The sequence below is a fragment of the Anomaloglossus baeobatrachus genome, chromosome 7 (assembly GCF_048569485.1).
Source record: "Anomaloglossus baeobatrachus isolate aAnoBae1 chromosome 7, aAnoBae1.hap1, whole genome shotgun sequence".
NCBI lineage: Eukaryota > Metazoa > Chordata > Amphibia > Anura > Aromobatidae > Anomaloglossus > Anomaloglossus baeobatrachus.
Window position 1 is genome coordinate 42,152,731 of NC_134359.1, and position 15,937 is coordinate 42,168,667.

The window sequence follows — 15,937 nt, forward strand, 5'->3', positions numbered from 1 at the left end:
ATAATTGGAACTTTCAAACAACATATCAGACCCTCGCCTATCGTAGAAACCTTCAAAGGAACCTGAAGACCCACCTCTTCTGACAAGCCTACAATCTGCAGTGACCCTTCGACCACTGTACTGCTGCACTACCAGCCCTGTCCTCACCTACTGTATACTCGCCCATCCCCTGTAGACTGTAAGTGCAGGGGCAGGGTGTATGTGTGTGTATGTATATATACATATACCAAAAGTTTGGACACACTTTCTCATTCATTAACCTCAAACACACCTCCAGGCTGCGTAAGGGCTATTTGACTAAGGAGAGTGATGGGGTGCTACGACAGATAACCTGGCCTCCAGTCACCAGACCTGAACCCAATCGAGATGGTTTGGGGTGAGTTGGACCGTAGAGTGAAGGCAAAAGGGCCAACAAGCGCTAAGCATCTCTGGAAACTCCTTCAAGACTGTTAGAAGAAGGTGTGTCCAAACTTTTGGTCTGATTTTTCTCATCTGAACTTCTGCAACAAATTTTTTATCAGTGTAAAAGATATTGGCTAGAACTGAAGAAGTTGTCACCAAGTGATCTCCAACCACACGAATTATTGGATTGACTGAATTATTGCCATCTCTATAGCCTAAGATTCCTGTAAACACGTCTCTATCATCCTGGAAATGTCACGTTTTCAGTGGAGAAAATGTATTAAATTTGTGTTTGGGCACATAAACACATTTTTGTGGAAGCAGAAATGGGATTTTTGTGGCGAGGCCCAACCTTCTGTGGTGAATAGCAACAAAGGAATGTAAAGTTGTTACCGATTTATAAAAATAATAAAGGGATTTTAATGCTAGAATTTCATGGCAGCGCTGGCAGCGCCTATACCTTTCTGCTTCCAGTAAATGACGAAGGGAAAGTTTCCAACTGAAAAGTTTTGGAATATTTCCATGTCTCCGCTGTGCTGTGATCTGTTTCAGTTTGTGGTGTATTTACATGTGATCCTGTAAAGTGGCACCCAGAGTCTTGGAAACCCATAGGCCCCAATTAATCGAGACTGTACTCCAGTAAATTGACCATTCTAAGGATGTAAAAAATATCCATTGTCCATTTTTCCATACTCTATGAATAAGGCTTGAAAAGTAATGTGTGTATTGGAACGTACCCGTTTGTTACTCCTTTTACATACTGTTGGGCTTTATTAGCCCCTTTTAGAAAGGAGCTGTCACGTTAGGTACGGGGAAGTACCAAGTAAAGGGAAACTCTGTGTCTAGTGATGGGGGAGATGGTGACCGTCCTGACCAAATCTCCTGCTGGTCCCTGGGGTCCCTCACCACCCTAGATAGATTCTGCACCGATGCGCTGAGACTGATACCTGTACATGGCTGACCCTGAAATATACCCTAGGTAGGGAACAGATGGCATGAGCTTCAGTAAACCCCACTAAGCGCTAAAGAACATACAGGGAATACATACGTTATTTGTTTACATTCCTGTATCTCCAGATGACTCTGGAGAGGCACAGCAACAACCACAAAGTTTCTCCAGATGCAAGCCAACTACTTGCACTGAAGACTTGTTAAATGAATTAGACCTATCACCAGCACAGAGTAAGGGCGAATGGGGTTTTTAATGATACAAAGGGAAGTCCTTAAAATTAGCAGCTGCAAAGGTGAGGAATTTCGCAAGGTCCTAAAGAGAAAAGGATAAACCCCAAGCAGGGAAAAATGGAAAGTTAGAGCAGCTTGTGTAGCCAAATGCTACGACCTTCTACAGCTGGAAACTACAGGTCTGTCTGTCAAGCGTGACACACCCGTGACAGGAGCAGACTATTTGCAATGTACTTCTATGAAATGGAGATTCCATAAGAAATACTCTTATGACTACTTATTCTGGCATACATCCACTGACAACCTGCAAAAATATCTGTAAATATGTACTATTAGAAACGCTTTTTATTCTTTGTGCTTCTTTTAAAGGGAACCTGTCAGCACGGTTTTACATATGGAAGTAGTGTTATGGTTGAATAGCCGATTGTCTCCCAATAAAAAGGATGCCTTTTTTGTAGAAATCCGATGTTCCAGTCTTGAGAAATCCAGCATATAAATCCTATTCAAATCAGGGTAGAAGTGTACTGTGGGCGTGTCAGTGCATTTTCATTGACACGCCCCAGTACACATCCAGCCTGATTTGCATATTACTTCTACTTTTAGGTTTCTCATGATCCGTACATCGGATCTCTACGAAAAAGGTATCATTTTTATTGGCAGACAAGCACCTACACAACCGTAAAACTACATGTATATGTAAAAACATGGTGAAGTTCCCTTTTAAATAATTATTTTGGGTGATTTTCTTCCTTGTGATGATATGGCCATAAGTAATTCTCATTTATGGTGTATGCAGCATTGCGGACATATGTTAGAAATCAGGGCAGGTTCTAGTGTCTGCAGATAAGTTTTTACCTGTGCAGATGATACATCTGAGAGAAGCTTTTTATGTTATTGGGATCTGAAGAAGAACAAAGGCTCCTCTGCGTTTTATGTCAGAAATACTTTAACCCCGGGAGACACTGTATTGCCCTCTGGTATGTGAAGTCTCTGCCGGGTGACGGGGTTACTTGGAGATGTTAGTGATGAAGGGAGAAAACTGTAGAAAACATCAAACGTATCCAGGAGACATTTTATTGCTTCACATTTGAAAATTCCTAAAGCCCCAAATTCTACTTATGGCCAGACAACACCCTATAGTGTAGAGGGGTGAAAGACATTACTATTCTAGCATTATTTCATCATATTAATCATGTCTTTTCCTGAAATTTATACTGCTGACTTCTCTGGGCCTTATCCCAGTGTACTGTTCATCCAGGGCCTCCTGGTGCTTAACTATAATTGCAGAACTACTATGGGGGCAGGGGTTATTTTACTCTGAATACCACATATATATAAGTTTTAGGCTGTGTTCACATTTGTATTGGAGACTTTATTAGTAGGTCTTGTACATGTGACCTGGAAGGAACCCAGTGAACCCCATCATCAGTCGAGGGGGGGGATTTTTGAAGAAAATCTGACACCAGAATCTAATCTTGGCTCATATTTTATTCTTGCTATTCCTGTTTTTCTTTCCCAATTTTTATTCTAAATCTGCTATACAGTTCCAGAGATTTGAGGCTTTTTTTTTTTATGATCTCTACAATGGGGCGTGGCTCAAAGGGTATAAATGCAAATCAACCTAAAGACACACCCCAGAGGAACCTGCGAGATACACCCCCTGCGTAAAGCACATAGAGATTAGCACTGAATAAATAGTATTATGGAACAGATTCATAAAGACTAACTTAAAGCAAACCGGTCAGGTCCAATATGCACCCAGAACCACGAGCAGTTCCTGGTACATATTGTTATTCCCTGCCTAACTGTCCCTGTATACATTAGCATAGATATAGATCTATATAAAAAGTATTTCTAAAGATTTTTTTTTTTTTACCATCTGCTAATGAACGAGGGGACTAGTCCCAAAGGCGTTGCTTCCCTTGCTAGTGTGCTCAATTAGCATGTTAGTATACCCCTGTGGGCGTGCTAACATGCTAATGAATGCGCAGCGTCAGAGGATGACCTCGCTCACCTCTCCGCCACCATCTCGTCTGACGGGATTTTGTCTCAGTGCACATGACCCCGGAGTTTAGGTCGTGCGCACTATGAAAGCCGGGTGTACGCGTCCTGGCTTCAAACTTAAGTACTGCTCAGTTCTTCATGCTCACTGAGCCGAAATCCCCCGTCAGACGGGATGGCAGCAGAGAGGTGAGTGAGAGCATCTTCTGATGCTGCACGTTCATTAGCATGTTAGCACGCCCACAGGGGCCCACAAGGGCGTACTAACATGCTAATAGAGCCGACTGGCAAGGGGAACAAACGCCCAGGGGACTTCTCCTCTCGCTCATTAGCATATGGTAAAATATCTTTAGAAATACTTTTTCTAAAGATTTCTTTATCTATGTTACTAGATACAGGGACAGTTAGGCAGAGATTAGCAATATGCACCCAGAACTGCTCGTGGTTATTGAAAAAATGACCAAGTGTGGAATGGACAAGACAACTGTTAGATGGATTCGTAACTGGCTTAGTGATCAGAGTCAAAGAGTGGTCATAAATGGCTGCACATCCAGCTTGAAGACTGTCTCAAGTGGAGTACCACAGGGCTCCGCCTGGGCTCCTTGTTGTTCAACGTCTTTATCAATGATTTAGAAGGTATTAAGGGTAAACAGATTAAATTTGCTGATGACACAAAGCTAGGAGGAATAGCCAATACTAGAGAAAAGAGAGAGAGGATTCAACAAGATCTAAACAAGCTGGAACAGTGGGCAGCAACTAATAGAATGGTTATTAACAGAGAGAAATGCAAGGTCATATGTTGTGAATGTCAGTTATGCTTTTGCTGCTGTGAGGCTCCCTCTTGTGGCCAGGAATGGTTTGGACAGAGACCAGGTGTGTTGAGCAATGGGTGTTTCCATTGCTAACACTCTGCCTATTTAAACCCTGGTCTGCTGGCAGGCTATGCCGGATGTCAGTTGTTTTTTTGTACACCAGCCTGCTTCGTCCTGCTCCAGACCACATCTACCCCAGATAAGTGCTTGGCTCTTTATTTGTTGTTTGTTTTGTTTTTTTGCTCTTATCGGAGTTTGTCATTTGCTGCGGTTATAGTAACTTTATTTGCATGCAGGGATCTTCCCTCTCAGTTGCTTAGCTGGGAAGCTCCCTGCAGCTATGTTTGGAGTATTGCTCCTATAAGTCCATGTGTTTGTTGCTTCTTGAATTGTACTGGTTCCTTCTTTCTGTTCATTGGTATGAGAGCGCCTGGTATAGGACGGAGTTCAGATCTAGTGATCTGAGAGCTTTTTGTACTATCGGGTTTTTTTGGTTTTTGTAGAGTTTTTCTCTGGCCACAATCAGTCCCTTTCCTATCCTGTCCTATTTAGTCAGTAGGGCCTCACCTTTTGCTAATCCTATCATCTATATGTGTATTGTGTTTTCCTATATCACCGCAGTCTTTGAATGGGGGGGGATTGCTATTCTTTATCTATTTTCTGAGGCAGAGAGTTATTCATCTTTCCTTCCTTTAGGATAGTTAGTTCTCCGGCTGGGTTCGCGGTGCACAGGATGTTAGTTCACCCCTCGGCTACTTCTAGTGTTGATGGTTAGTAAGGGGATGGCAGCCAGATTAGCTGCTAATGCTCTTGTCACCTTTTACCAATGATTTATGGTGGTCTTCCATGGTTCCGGATCATAAGTCATACATCTTGGCAAGAATAATCAAAAAAGCATATATAGCATAGGAGGAATAGAGCTATCCAACAGCATGTGTGAAAAAGACTTGGGTATACTAATAGATCACAGACTGAACATGAGTCAACAGTGTGATGCAGCAGCAAAAAGGCAATCACCATTCTAGGATGTATTAACAGAAGCATACAGTCTAGATCACGTGAAGTCATTATCCCCCTTTACTCTTCTTTGGTCAGACCTCATCTGGAATATTGTGTCCAGTTCTGGGCACCACATTTTAAAAAAGACATCAACAAACTGGCGAAAGTTCAGAGAAGAGTGACCAGAATGGGGACTGGTCTGCAAACCATGTCCTATGAGGAACGGTTACAGGATTTAGGATTGTTTAGCTTGCAAAAGAGAAGACTGAGAGGAGACTTAATAGCGGTCTACAAATATCTTAAAGGCTGTCACACTGTAGAGGGATCAGTTTTATTCTCATTTTCACAAGGAAAGACTAGAAGCAATGGGATGAAACTGATTGGGAGGAGACACAGATTAGATATTCGAAAAAACTTTTTGACAGGGTGATCAACGAGTGGAATAGGTGGCCACGAGAGGTGGTGAGTTTTTCAATGGAAGTCTTTAAAAAGAAGTTGGACGGACATCTGTCTGGGATGATTTAGTGAATCCTGCTTTGAGCGGGGGGGGGGTTGGACTACATGACCCAGGAGGTCCATTCCAACTCTACCATTCTATGATTATATGATATATCTTTTGACTTGGTGACAGATCCTCTTTAAACGATACAACACTATGATTGATTCGGAAGTAAAATTCGGAGTTTCCTCAAGCAGAAATGATGAAAAAAATTGACATTAGTTCCTTTTTTTTTTTCTTTTCAAAATGGAAGAATGCACTACGTTCAGTGTAGTGTTTTCTCATTTAAATTATTGAATCTGCTCCAAAATCCATGTAAAAAACACTCTGTGCAAACATATCCTAAATACCGAGTGTTTTATTTTAGTGGATAAAGTCAACCAGGTTTTCAAATGGAAAATGCCCATTTTTGGAGATATTATTTTACTGAAAAAGATTTGGAATAGTATTTTCTTCCTTTTTTTTTTTTTTTTTTTTGTCCTAAAATATTTTTTAGCAGAATTTTGGATTTGACACTACCTACTTTAGTATTGGATTGAAAGGAAGAGTTTAAGGCTGTGTGCACATGCTGAGTTTTTTTTCGATGCAGATTTCACTTAAAAAAAAAAAAAAAAAAAAAAAAAAAAAATGCATTGCACTAAAAAATGCTGTTGTGGGGTTTTTTTGCCACAAGGCTCTTTTTTTTTTTTTTTTTTTTTTTAATTATGCAGATACTTTCTGCAGCGTGTGCAAATACCCTAACAAGCACTTTTTAAGTTTTTTTTTTTTTTTTTAGGAGGACTTTAGAGGGGATCTGCTCTTAAAGAAAACTGTGAATGTAGCTGAAAAAAACTACAAAAGTGCCCAATAGAGAGCTTATTCGGAAAGTATTGTGGCGTTTGAGACGGAATCTGGAACATACCCATATGACGTTCGGGATCTGTAGAAAGCTGGGTGATGTCACCATTTTTACAAGGAGCAGATGCGTTGTTAGTATGGAACTGCCTCATATAGGAATACAGCTGCAGTTTTAGTCCTACCATGGAAACTTTTTCAGGAATGTTTTGTGCCCCTGCTCTCACCCGTATGCCAGGTCACCGAGATTTATAGACTTTTTCCAAGGCCGGTCGTTCATTCTACCACATTCCATTTTCACAGCGAGACAACGGCCTAACTGGTTACAGACATTTACTGTAACCTACGGGGTATTAAATGGAGTTACTAGAGTTGGCCTCTATTTTCAGGTAGGTGCTCTCTGTTATATCAAATTTGACCAGTGAATCAATAGACAGAATGAACGTCCCATGTGAAAAAACAAATGCTAAAAAGCCTTCATAAAAGTACAGGTAAAATATATCTTTGCTTGCGTTGAACGGCATCTGTTGCTATCCACCGCCGAGGAATTACGGTAACCGTTGCAGGAAACCGTTTTATTCCTCATAGACTTCTATTAGCTACGGATAGCAACGGATGGCCTTGCGTTGCATCCGTCAGCCGTCGCTGCGTTGCATCCGCCAGCATTTTTAGCTTTTTTTCTGCGCTTGGCGGAGTGTCAAAAAAACGCAACCTGCAGAATTCCATCGGAGTCCGTTGTAATTGGACACCTATGGTGGCAGATTCCGTTAGAATCCATCATTTGACGGATTCCGTTAACGTATCCGTCTTTACACAACTGCACAGGCCCAGATGTGTAAGGTCAAGAAAAAAAAAAACTAACAGATTCCGTTATTTTGTACAATCCGTAGCATACGTTGTGCCACTATATGCAACGCATCAGGTGCATCCGTCACACAACGCAATGCAACGGATGCCGCTCAACGCAAGTGTCAAAGCAGCCTTAGCCAGGAGAGATTAAAAAAAATTTGTTTAAAAGAACTGAGAGATCTCAGCGGTTGATACCTTTTTAAGGGTAAGTTCACACAGTGCGTTTTTTTGCAGTGTTTTTGCACGTTTTTCGGGTGCGTTTTTGGCCTCAAAACTGCATGACTTTGCTTTCCCAGCAAAGTCTGAGTTTTCATTTTTGCTGTCCGCACACAACTTTTTTTATTTTTTAAGCTGCGTTTTTGAGCTTAAAAAAAATGGACATGTCAATTCTTTCCTGCATTTTTCTGCGTTTTCCCCCCATGCAATGCATAGGAAAAACGCAGAAAAACGCAGAGATCAAAACGCACCAAATCGCGATAAAAACGCATGCGTTTTTGCCGCAGGTACGTTTTTGTGCGTTTTTAGCGGCCAAAAACGCAGCATCAAAAAAACGCAGCGTGTGCACATAGCCTTATGGCTAACTGAAAAGATGGTAATAATAGCAAGCTTTCCAGACTACTCAGGTCTCTTCATCAGGCATGGTATAACACAAAATCTGAAGAGTCACATATTTATATACCATTAAAAGGTATCAACCACTGAGGACTCTCAGTTCTTTTAAACAATTTTTTTCATAAAAGTATTCATTTTCATGAAGGGTTTTAATTTTTAATTTTAGCCAGAAAAATTACCTTTAAAAACCCCCCCCAAAACTTTATTTGGAATGGATAAGATTTTGGAAAACTGTGCAAACCCAGCATGACGGCCCTTTAGAACTACTTAATTTATTTTTTTCTTACGGAAAATATATTTTTATTATATATATATATATATATATATAATATATATAATATATATAAGATTAAACCTGATACCGGCATGCCACAATCACACAGTGGTTAGGTGAGAGAGTATTCTTTATATATTCTGAAAAAATTATATATATATATATATATATATATATATATATATATATATATATATATATATATATATATATATATATATATATATATATATATACACTTGTAAAGCGCCATGGAATAAATGGCGCTATAATAATAAATAATAATAATAATATATATATATATTTTTTCAGAATATATAAAGAATACTCTCTCACCTAACCACTGTGTGATTGTGGCATGCCGGTATCAGGTTTAATCTTTCTGTAATTCCTGTGATCGAAAATTCTCCTTCCAAATTGTAGTTTAATCACAGAAAATGTGTGAAACCTGTCTATTTCCTACAATACGCCAATGATCATCCTAAGAAAATCGGACAAGAAACAGGTCTGCGTGTACGTCTTAAGGATCAGCTTTCTTCTTGGAGTGCGCACTTTTCACCTCGGGATAAGGTTGAACGCACGACAAGCTGCGTGCAGAGTCCATCTGGGACTGTATTAGAGACCTGTGTGAGCACAATGTGCCGCCATATGGTGTGAATACTCCTTTAGATTATATTTAGAGAATACCTCAATAATGTGTCTGTAAAATCTGAGGCCTAAACCATCAACTGGCAGAAACCCCCCCCCAGAAAATAAAAGCCAACAAGACACACAATGTAATAAAAAAATAAATAAAAAAATATATATATTATGTGTGTGTGTGTGTGTGTGTGTGTGTGTGTGTATATAATATATATATATATATATAATATAATATTATTATTATTATTATTATTATTATTATTATTATTATTATTATTACAGTGTAGGTGTGTGTGTATATATTTTGGTGAGGCAGGGGTGATATAAGGAACAAGTGCTTATTTACATCAATAGTCCAGCCATCTTGAGGAATTGGGGGACAGATAAAGGCTGCATGAGCCGGTCACCAGCCAAACTGTTTAATGCTTTTAGGTGCAGTGACGTTTAACGGAGAATTATGTTCTGAGAAATAGTAGAGGGGATATATGAGAATTGACTTTGATTAGGGAGGATGATGGGTCACCCTAATAAAGATGTGGTTTTTTTTAGGGAGCATCTGAAGCTGTGTAATTTTTAAATTGTCCTAGTTTCTTGGGGTAGAGCATTCCAGAGGATTGGTGCAGCTTTGGAGAAGTCTTGGAGCCCAGAGTGGGAGGTTTGGATTAGGGTGGAAATTAGACTGAGGCTGTTTGAGCATAGAGAACGGGTAGGGTGATAGACAAAGATAAGGGTGTATATGTGTGTGTATAATTTATATATTTTTTTCAAAAAAAAAATTGTTTAAAAGAACTGAGAGTCCTCAGTGGTTGATACCTTTTAATGGCTAACTGAAAAGATGGTAATAATTGCAAGCTTTCGAGACTACTCAGGTCTCTTCATCAGGCTCAGTATAACACAAAATCTGAAGAGTCACATATTTATACACAACAGGACATAGAAAAGTGCAGTAAAAAAAAACAAAAAAAAAAACAAGTTATATAAAACAGAACTATCTCTATGGCAGGGGGGCAAACTATGTCCTATGTCCTATGTTCTATGTCCTGTTGTGTATAAATATGTGACTCTTCAGATTTTGTGTTACCCCCTGCCATAGAGAGAGTTCTGTTTTATATAACTTGTTTTTTTTTTTTGTTTTTTTTTACTGCACTTTTCTATGTCCTGTTGTGTATAAATATGTGACTCTTCAGATTGTGTGTTATACCATGCCTGATGAAGAGACCTGAGTAGTCTCGAAAGCTTGCAATTATTACCATCTTTTCAGTTAGCCATTAAAAGGTATCAACCACTGAGGACTCTCAGTTCTTTTAAACAATTTTTTTTATCTCTACTGGCTAACACGGTACAAAGATATATTTTACTTATATTTTTTTCAGTATTTTACAAAAGTTCTTTTTTAAAAGTGTTAATAGTTTAATTTTTCTGAACTAACCATGCAGAGCGACAAAATCTAAGTCGATATTTGGTGATCGCCCTTTCCCTTTCTCAGTTCTTCTATGATGCACTTGTCACTTGCACGCAGCTTTTTAAGGAAATCAGTAAGTGGTTCTTCCAAACATCTTGGAGAACCAACCCCAGATCTTCTGTGTGTGAAGCTTGAGCGAATCTTTGTCTCTTCATGTGATCCCAAACAGATGGGATAATGTGAGATCAAGGCAGATGCTTACCCATCAGGGTGGCTCTCCAAATTTATTCTGCAGCCAGACATTGATCCCCAAACTTTCAGTCAATGTCATTAAGAACTATGCGTCCTGTAAGTGATGATCCGGCCCCTGCAGAGCCTATTTCTCACAGTAGCCAGTTTTGCACAAGTCTCATACACAGAAAATCTGGGGTTAGTTCTCCAAGATGTTTGGAACACAACTTCTATGCTGAGTTACTTGAACACCTTTTTTTTTTTTTTTTTTTTTTTTCTTTTTTTGGGTACCTCACCCCCCCCAAAAAAAGCAAACAAAAACCTGATGAAGGCAAACTGCTATTACACAAAATATTGATTTTTCTCCTGTGTTCATTCATTTTGTTAATCAACTAATTTTTTTTTTTAAAATCATTCTTACGGTTTTGGGTTTTTTTTGGTGTTTTTTTTCCCTTTTTTTTTTTTTTTTTTTTCTTCACACTTTCCTAAATCTTTTGCACAATGAAATGTATGTGTTTGTAATTTATATTTAAGGAGTTACATGGTGGGACTTGAGGGTGAATTACATTTATTATACACAGTTTTTGGCTTCTATTTTGAATGGATTTAGTCTACTATGACATATGGCGGGACCTAGGGGAGATATTGGGCCCCTCAGTGTAGACCACTGATGTAATTGGAATTCCACTTAGCCTCTTGGGAAGTTGAGCCTTCAATCATAGTGATGCCTGGTAATGGCTCGATTGACAGATTCGCTTCAGAAGTTTCAAAGTTTCTAGAAGACAAGTGACCTCATGGGTAACCATTTATTCCACATACCAATGGCGGCTATTAATAAGCGGTTTCTACCTGTACCTTTTTATCTTGCAGAAATCTTTAGATTTGTAAAGTCTTGTTGTTACTTTCTGCCTTGCTGTAGACAGTCTTGTATACGATTGTCATTTGGTTTAAACCTCTTATAATTAAAAATGATTGCTTGCATAATATTTTATAGAAGGAGCATTTTTTTTTTTTTCACAGTAAACGTATGAAAAAAAAAAATCCTCATTTTGCTGCTCTTGTCCCATCACAAGTTTAAACTGCCTTTTTGGTGCACATACTAGTTTAAAAGACCAGGAACTATACCCGGACCCCTGCCTTCTGTGTTGCATGGTGGGGGCTCACCCCCTGGCTTCTGTGTTGTGGCGAATAGCCCTGCCCCCCATCATGTGTTGTGCGGCGGAGGCCCGGCCCCCCGCCTTCTGTGTTGCGCGGCGGACGGCCCGGGCCCTGCCTTCTGGGTTGCGCGGCGGACGGCCCGGCCCCTCGCCTTCTGGGCTGCGCGGCGGACGGCCCGGCCCCCCGCCGTCAGTGTTGCGTGGCGGACGGCCCGGGCCCTGCCTTCTGGGTTGCGCGGCGGACGGCCCGGCCCCTCGCCTTCTGGGCTGCGCGGCGGACGGCCCGGCCCCCCGCCGTCAGTGTTGCGTGGCGGACGGCCCGGCCCCCCGCCGTCAGTGTTGCGTGGCGGACGGCCCGGCCCCCCGCCTTCTGTGTTGCGCGGCGGACGGCCCGGCCCCCCGCCTTCTGTGTTGTGCAGCGGACGGTTCGGCCCCCCGCCTTCTGTGCTGCATCTTGTACTATGATCAGGGTACCATTTTGGTATAGAGACCTTGTCTTTTCTAGTTATCTACTAGGTTTTGTCTGTAGATACAGTATGTCCAGTGGCGTAACTAGAGTCTGATGGGCACCGGTGCAGAGTTTGAGCCTGGGCCCCACCCCCCATATGTTCATCAAATGTATGGGCCATTGTAGAATTCTAAATCCTATAAAGAGATACAAGTTGCCCTCCCTTAATTGTGTAATAATGTCCCACATCCTGTGCCACTTCCTGGCAAATGTCCCCCATCCTGGTATATATCGACATCATGGCCCCATCCTGGTATATAGCCATCTATCCTGGTATATGGCTCCCCATCCTGGTGTATAGCCCCCCCCATCCTGGTGTATAGCCCCCGACCGCGCCACACACAGTAAAAAAACAAAAATGATTGTACTCACCTTCGTACACTCCCCTGCATCCTGCTGTGACGCTGGCATACCAGCAACTGACCAGAGTATAAGTGGTGCAGTGCATGACGTCAGTGTCATGCGCGGCAACTTACAGCACCGGCAGCTGTCAGCATATTTTCTACTCTCTATGCGTAAGATCGTGTGCGTGGGGAGCATTGAATATTCATAGCCTTAATCGGTGGACAGCACATCGCAGTGCAGGGACCCGACGGGTCTCTGTGCTCCGATGTATTTCAGCTAGATGCATGCCCTCAGATACACATCTAGCTAAAGCAGGGGCCTATATACCCTGGATGTGTCCTATATACCGGTCTGTTTTGAGCCTTTGTGTATAACTCGGTGACGTCCGGTATTTTGTGCAGCATGTCAGGAGAATTCTTGGGCTATTGATACAATCTACAACCAGTTGTTTGCATTTCCTCTGACATGGTGACACCATTGTGAAATACATTCACGCTTACTACATCTAGATACAGTTACCTTATAAAAACACTCACTAAATATAGAAGAAGCAGGAATAGAATGATATAATTCTGTCCATCATGGAAACCCTCGATGATTCTGTACATTCTACTCTAGCCCCAAAGAAAACATACAGTATTACAAGCCTTTTTTTTTTTTTTTTTTTTAATCCATCTGTCTGGGACTATATGGGGGGATGGTTTTCCCAAATGTTCTCCTAAACGGCTCTCCTTAATTGGAATTTCCTTGCAGAATCTGTAGCTTGTTAACTCCCCTGAAAAATGTGTTTGATGTGCGGGATCCGCAGGTCGGAGGTCGAAGCTTTGATTTGTTTTGGGGCTTTTTTTGTGGTTCAATAAAAACAGGTTGTGTTTAAATGACTTCATTACAATATTTCAACTTGGATAAATGTTTTCATGGCCAGTTTAGATTGTCAGCTCTTCTATCCAGTCCCTTAGTACCTCCCACACCGCACACGTGGACGTGGCGGCGAACACTTGATATACTAAGAACTTTCTTTTTCCTTTTAGTAAAATATATTTTTTTAAAGCACCTCCATCTCTGGATGGAAATTGTTTTATGACCCATATTCTGAACCAAACTTTGAGGACTTTGTTGCAGAAACCCCATAGGGACCATCCACTCCAAAAATCTGATACAAATTCCCAGTCCGCACCATTGAGGAGTTTTCAGCAGTGGTCAGATCTAGCAATCTTGAGTGCACTGGAAACAACCAGTGTTATCATCCACTGAGTGCAAACAAATATCGCATTTGTCGTTTTATAAGACGCATCGGATTATAAGACTCGCCCCAAAAGTAGAGAAAAATAAAAGGTTAAAAAATCGGGTTCATCTTCTAATCTGGTGGTGTTTTAGTGGGGGGGGGGGTTGTGGTGGCAGCAGTGGTCGAGTGGGTGTCAGAAGAGGCAGGGGCAGTCGTGGAGCAGGGCGATGCTGCTTGCCGTGCGGCTGGTGTCCCAGATGCTCGGTGGCACTGTGAGGCAGAGAAAACATCCAGGAATGTAGCTTAGAATGGTGGAGAATGGTGACAGGGGGCAGGAGCGCTGCTGCGGGCTACTCTGTGCTGCGGGCAGTGAGGCAGGGGACATTCTAAAGACGTCAGCAGTGCGGGCTTCAAAGAAATGGCGCCCGGAGTCGGCACGTGCGCAGGCTGAGTTATCAGCTCACTGACCAGCCGAGATCTCATCTGCGCACGCGCCCCCTCCGGGTGACATTTTCCTTAAGTCCGCTCCTGGGACACCAATGGGCCGGAGGTAGCGTGTGCGCAGATGAGATCTTGAGCCGAGAGCTCCATCTGCTCATGCGCCACCTCCAGGTGGCATTATTTGAAGACCGCACTGTGGACGACTTCACAAGATGCTCCGTGCCCCAAGCCCACAGCAATGCACAGAGCAGCGCAGCACATAACCCGCAACGCCCGCAGCATCACTCCTGCCTCCGGTCACTATTCTCTACCATTCTTACCCCCCCCCCCCCCCCCCCCCCCACCGGTAAACTACATTCCTGGAAGTTTTCTCTGCCTCACAGTGCCACATCATCGCCCCTGCCTCCTGTTACCATTCTCCACCACCCTCCGGTAAGCTACATTCGGATTTTAAGACGCACTCCTCATTATCCTCCCAAATGTTTGGGAGGAAAAGTGCGTCTTATAGTCCAAAAATATGGTGTATGGAAATTCTTGTATTGAAATGCACAGAATAGTAGTAAGGACGATCTCTTGCTTCCCTTATAGGGTAATTTCTTGTTTGACTTCTAACACAATTTGAGATGATTATTTTTGCATGTGAAAGTCATTTTTGCTAAATTAGATTTGACCAATTTACAGGATTGCAAGTCGAATACAGTGTGACAAAAATGGCAAGTTATGATTCCAGGAAAGTTTGAAGGTCTATTGGTCACAGTCCAGAGAGTTTACCGTAATTAGCCGAACATCTGTAATTGTGGTAATGTCTTAAAGGGGTTGTCGAGGGCTGGCGTATTTATAATGTATCCTGGGGATAGGTCATTTAATATATAGGTGGGGCACCCTATTGAGCCATAGCTTTTACCTCTGTTGGCGGTGGCCAAATATAATGCTTGTACAGAGCTATACAGTGTGTAGTAACCACTGCCAGGTACAGCAGCTCGGGTCCTTCTGAAGTGAACCTTGGAACCACCACTACATCACTCCAACTGCATCCACTGTGTGCATCCGGTCACTGCCAAAGGCGTCCTCCTTCTCGAGTCGGAGTCAGGATGCCTTCTCTTTCTCCGTTGCCTGAGACTCTTTCTGCGAGTTCTGCTCCACTTCAGTGTCGTTCTCAGTGGTTGGCTCAATCCTCCGCGGTCTTAATGGTGGCTGTTCAGCTGCCAGAGTGTAAGTGTGGAAAGCGGGCGAGTGCGCATGCGTGGGTCGAGTGTTTGTCTAAAAAAAGAAAAGACTGAGTGGCGTTGGCGGCGTCCATATATAACCTAAGCACCGCCTAGTCTCAGCTCACTCCCAATCAGCATAGATGACGTCCAACAGCCAATTCAGAGAAGCCACATCATCGGGGTAGCTGATGCCCAACGGGCAATCCGAAGATGCCACATCATGCGCATTGGCGGTCGTGCCAGGTCATACCGATGCAAGACTCGCACGAGTCATACGCAAGTGGAACTCCGGCCTAAGTCTGACTCTTCGACCA